The sequence below is a fragment of the Triticum aestivum genome, chromosome 2A (assembly GCF_018294505.1).
Source record: "Triticum aestivum cultivar Chinese Spring chromosome 2A, IWGSC CS RefSeq v2.1, whole genome shotgun sequence".
Classification (NCBI taxonomy): Eukaryota; Viridiplantae; Streptophyta; class Magnoliopsida; order Poales; family Poaceae; genus Triticum; species Triticum aestivum.
In genome coordinates this window covers 467,201,657-467,207,656 of record NC_057797.1, presented here as the reverse complement: position 1 = coordinate 467,207,656, position 6,000 = coordinate 467,201,657, and positions in this window count along the sequence as shown.

Genomic DNA, 6,000 nt, shown 5'->3' with positions numbered 1-6,000 from the left:
GGGCTTTAAAAGAAATACCACAGTCGGGCGTCTTAGCGACACCACATAAAGGGCTTTTAAAAGAAATGCCACAGTCGGACGTCGGGGCGACATCACAGAAAGGGCTTTAAAAGAAATACCACAGTCGGGCGTCTTAGCGACACCACATAAAGGGCTTTAAAAGAAATGCCACAGTCGGACGTCGAGGCGACATCACAGAAAGGGCTTTAAAAGAAAGTAAAATACAACAATGCCACAGTCGGACGTCTGAGCGACATCACAGAAAGGGCTTTTATTCACAAGGAAATAATGCTCATAATAAATATTCAAGTCATGAGAATAAATGGGTTAGTCCATCCACAGGAATAATCATTTAACCGGACTTAGCACTCATGGGATTCACCGGAGTCTCTGTCATCAAACTGATACTGTTAGGACAAGATAATACGAATTTGGACATGGAATAGATGATTCGAGGAATATATGACTCTGCAGAGTTTGTACAAAAAATTTCCCACAGCCAATGGATTTCCGTAGTCACGAAGGACTAGTTCCGTTTACGGTATTTCGGAAGAAAACACAGCTAACCAGTACACACCCATCCTACCTCTCGATGCTAGGAATCACCCTAGACATCGTCCAAGAAAAACTTTTGAGACGGGGAGATCACAATCTCGAATAGCATGGGATCAAATTTATATACGCGTGCTCTAAGGGGTGCCCCCCTCTCGGTCCCAACCGGAAACACCCATGCCCCCTGACCGGATGACTGACTTTAATCCAGGGCCATGGAACCATCATCACGGCCTCTCCTTTTGGTGTGTACCAGGAAAGCGGTTTGCAACTTACTAAACCATATTCCTTGCGGAAAACATGTGGTAGTACAGGGAAGGAAATGAGAGGAACTGGACCGATACGGTTTGACACTGAAGTCACATAGTCTGGCATAAGACTGGCATGCTACGACACTGCCATCTTACCCATCCTCATGCCAGCACATGGCCATTCATACTCACATCCATCCACTTATGGATCATCGAACTCACTTACCTCAATATTGCATAAAATAACGTTCGTCGATATGCTCCTCAACATGCCATGAAACTAACTAAATGCAAAACATGCCAAGACACTCATCATATCAAAAGTTCAAACATGCTTGCCTGGTTCAGAGTAGTCGGAGCCTAGCTCGGTGAAGTTCGCGGCTCCGTCACCTCCTTCAGTATCTACGGTATAAAGAAAATATATGCGCTATCGTAAATACCAAGGGGTGCACAAAAAGTATTCCAAATATTTTTCAAATAAATCTGATAAAAAACTAGACAAAATTTTAAAGAGAACAAAAAAAGAATCAATCAAAAATACCTTTCTGTTTAAAAGTTATAAGGGTTTTTGTCTAGGGACTCATCTGTAATGAAACAGAAGATTTCCAGGGGCTAGCTTATAAAAACAGAAAACGACTCGAATAAGAATGCGCCGGCCCAGCGGGAAAACGTATTTGGCAGAAGACGTTTTCAGAAAATGCTTCGCTTAGACAGGACAGAGAGGCTGACAGGCGGGTCCCGCCCATCAGGTTTGAATATACGAACGGGGCGGCAGATTTCGCCGGTGCCCGTGAGCCGCGGTGGTCGCCGGCGGCGATCCACGGCGAGGCAGGAAGATCGGAGGGTACCTCCGTGTTTAGGGCGCCATTCCGCGTCGGTTGCTGGTGGTGGTGGTCGCCGGCGAGTACCACGTCGACGGCGAGCCTGGCTCCGGCGGACGGCGGCTCGGGTGGTTGCGGACTTCGTGGGAGAGAGCTGTGAAGATCAAATTGAGGAGGGGGTTAGGCTTCTGGTAGCTAGAGGGGGTAACGGACGGGGTTTGGGCGCCGGAGACGGCCTCACCGGAGCGAATCGAGCTGGTGGCCGAGGCGGAGCGAGGCGGCCGGAGTCGAGGAAGAAGGGCCCCTCGAGGCTCTTCTAGTTGCTGGTCGGGGTCCAGTGAGGTGGTGGAGGTGTGCGGGGGCGAGAGGGAGCTTAGGGGCGCTATATATAGCCGGCCCGAGGCGGTTGCCGCGAACGGGATAAGTCCGGCGAGTGATTACGGCGGCGCTGTGGTTGGGCAGTGGGATTAGGGGCTTGGGCAACGCCGTTGAGGTCCACCGGTTCCATTTAGGTGCTAATCGGGCTGGGATTTGGTACTAGGGGCGAGTTCGACAGAACGGGACGGCGCGGGCCCGTCGGCGGCAGTGAGCACGTTCCGTGCTTGCCGGGCCACGGCGACGGTGCCACGGGCGTGCGCTGGCATGCATGAGGCCACGCGGAGAGCAGAGGGGCGTTGGGCGGCGCCGAACGGCGTTGAGCCGCCGTTCCGTCCCCTGTCGGCCGCCACGGGAGGTCCCGACGCCGCAGAAGACGCCGGCGAGGGCGGGCCAGCGTGCCACCGACGCCAGGAAGAGGCCAAGTGCGCGTGTGGTGCTCCAGACAGTAGGAAGAGGCAGCGAGGAACGCGCCAAGTGCACTGTGAGCATGTGTCTGAACCTCTGACGAAGAAAACGACACTGAAATCTGAATTTTCTGAATTTGCAAAGGAACAGTGCAGCTCAGGTGTTCGACAGAATGTTTTTGGCCTCTGGGGATTTTTCCTTGAGCTGATTTTTGGTGGAGTGGCTTCTCATTGCTCCAGTAGGCTGCCTGATTTTTGGTGAAATTTTTGGAGAAGTGTAGGTATGAATTTCACCAAATTTGGCAAATCTGGTCCAAACTTGCAGAGACTGAATTTTGAAAAATTTGAAAAGAGGAGGAGTGGATCAAGATGGTTCTGGGTTGTGGGTACAAAGGACTATCCAGGAGAGTTGGTTTGGGATAAAAACTCAAAGGCAAAGTGGTACTTGCTTTGAAAATCACTAAGGCTCAAAATAATTTGCAGAATTGATTTGAGGGGAAAAATAATTAGAATAAAATCCAAAACTTGCTTGGATTAGTTGGGACAGAGAACTTAGGCTGATTACAAGGAGGAGGGGAGGTTTTGGAGGGGTTTTACCGCATGGGCAAAAATGCCAAGTCATGGGTGGTTTCCAAGATATGAAAATCCCAAATTTTCATAGAGTTTCTTTTTAAAAGAAAAACAAATTAAACTCCCAAAATAATTTGAGAGGGAACCAACAGAGAAGAAGTTTCAAAAGATCAAACACCACAGTTTGAAGAAAAAATAAAATCCTTGCCAAAGAAAAGAAAGTTTTTAAGAGGAAGGATTTTCTGAAAAAAATTTAAATGGCCTCTTTTCAAAAACCACAAAGTTTTTGATGAAAACCAAATTAAAATTTTGGAGTGTCACAACACCTACCCCCTTAGGAAAAATCTCGTCCCCGAGATTTCAGCTGATCCTTAAATAAGTGTGGATGCTCTGTCCGAAGAAAATCCTCTCTTTCCCAAGTTGCTTCACTGTCGGTGTGATTGCTCCATTGGACTTTGAAAAACTTGATGGTCTTCTGTCGGGTCCTCCTTTCAGACTCCTCTAATATTCTTACGGGATGTTCCCGATAAGTGAGGTCTGGCTGCACGTCAATGTTTTCATGGGATACTTGTTTCTCTGGGTTGCTTACGCACTTCCTCAATTGCGAGACATGGAACACGTCGTGGACATTGGATAATTCCTCGGGTAAGTCTAGCTGGTAGGCTACAGTGCCTCTTCGTGCCACTATGCAGAATGGTCCAATGAATCTTGGTGCTAACTTTCCTTTAATCTTAAACCGTTGCAGTCCTCTCATAGGGGATACTCTCAAGTATACGAACTCACCGGGTTCGAAGCTGACCCTACGATGTTTCTGATCATAATAACTCTTCTGTCGACTTTGAGCGGTCTTAAGTCGGTCTCTGATTAGCTTGACCTTTTCCTCGGCTTCTCTGAGCATGTCTGGTCCAAAGATATGGCTGTCTCTGGTCTCTGACCAATTTAACGGGGTACGACATCTTCGTCCGTATAAAGCCTCAAATGGTGCCATTTGTAGGCTGGCCTGGTAGCTATTGTTGTACGCGAACTCGGCGTATGGCAGGCTTTCTTCCCAACTGGTTCCATATGTGAGGACACATGCTCTCAGCATGTCTTCTAAAACCTGGTTTACGCGTTCTGTTTGTCCATCAGTTTGTGGGTGGTATGCGGTACTGAAGGCTAGTTGGGTTCCCAGAGCCTGCTGTAAATGTTCCCAAAATCTTGAGACGAACTGAGTGCCTCTGTCGGATATTATAGTCTTCGGGACTCCATGCAGACAAACTATACGGGAGAGATAAATCCTGGCAAGCTTCTGAGTGTTGTAGGTTGTCTTCACTGGAATGAAATGTGCCACCTTGGTTAATCTATCGGTGATGACCCATATGGCGTCATTCCCGTGTCGTGACCGAGGTAGTCCGACAATAAAATCCATCCCTATTTCATCCCATTTCCACTTAGGTATTTTGTTTGGTTGCAGTAGTCCGGCTGGTCTCTGATGCTCAGCTTTTATGCGTTGACATGAGTCGCAACATGCAATGAAGGTGGCTATGTCCCTCTTCATACCGTGCCACCAAAATCTTTCCTGAATATCCTTATACATTTTGGTTCCTCCAGGGTGGATTGAATATGGAGTGGTGTGTGCTTCAGCTAAAATTTGCTGTTTAAGGTCTTCTATGTTTGGCACGCAGAGCCTTTCTCCGTACCATAATATTCCTTCATTGTCTATGACGAATTCCGAGGCCTTGCCCATACTCAACTTTCTTTTGATGCCTTCGATGCTGGTGTGACCGGGCTGAGCTTCTTTAATTTTCTCCACAAGGTCGGGTTGTATTTCCAAGTTTGATATGGTGCCTTCTGCTACCATTATCAAGTTGAGCTTGGCAAATTCTTGTTGGAATTCGGGCCTCAAGTTGTGCAGATTGTTTTCGTCGGAGCTGGGGTTCCGACTAAGAGCATCGGCCACTACATTTGCTTTTCCTGGATGCTAATGGATACCAACATCATAATCCTTTACCAATTCCAACCAGCGTCGTTGCCGTAAATTTAGTTCTGGCTGCGTGAACATATATTTGAGACTTTTGTGATCCGTATATATTTCACATCGATTCCCAAGTAAGAAATGCCTCCATTCCTTGAGTGCATGAATAACTGCTGCCATTTCTAAGTCATGAGTGGGATAATTTTCCTCATGCTTGCGAAGTTGCCTTGAAGCGTAGGCGACAACCTTGCCTTCCTGCATCAACACGCATCCGAGACCCTTTCTGGACGCGTCACAATATACTTCAAAATTCTTGTGTATGTCGGGTACAATTAATACCGGTGCTGTCATTAACTTCCGCTTTAGCTCTTGGAAACTTTTCTCGCAGGCTTCTGTCCATTCAAACTTCTTATCTTTCTTGAGCAACTATGTCATAGGCTTGGCTATGGTGGAGAATCCTTCAATAAATCTGCGGTAATATCCTGCCATTCCCAAGAAACTCCGTATGTCTGTTACGCTGGCTGGTGACTTCCAGCCAAGTATGGCCTTGACTTTCTCTGGGTCCACTGCGATACCGTATTGGGTCAGTACGTGGCCTAGAAATCCTACTTGTCTTAGCCAAAATTCGCACTTGCTGAACTTGGCATACAATTGGTGTTTTCTGAGCTCTCCTAGCACAATCCTGAGATGTTCTACGTGCTCTTCTGGTGTCTTGGAGTATACCAGAATATCGTCGATGAATACCACGACAAACTTGTCCATAAACTTCATAAATACTTTGTTCATGAGGTGAACAAAATATGCTGGGGCGTTAGTTAATCCAAATGGCATCACTGTGAACTCATACAGTCCATATCTGGAGGTGAAGGCTGTTTTGGGGATATCTTCCGTTCGTACCTTCAATTGATGGTATCGTGACCTTAAGTCAATTTTTGAGAATACCTTGGCCTGAGCGAGTTGATCAAACAAATCGTTTATCCTTGGCATCGGGTATTTGTTTTTGACTGTGACCATGTTAAGTGCTCGATAGTCAATACACAATCTCAGCGTTCCATCCTTCTTTTTGGCAA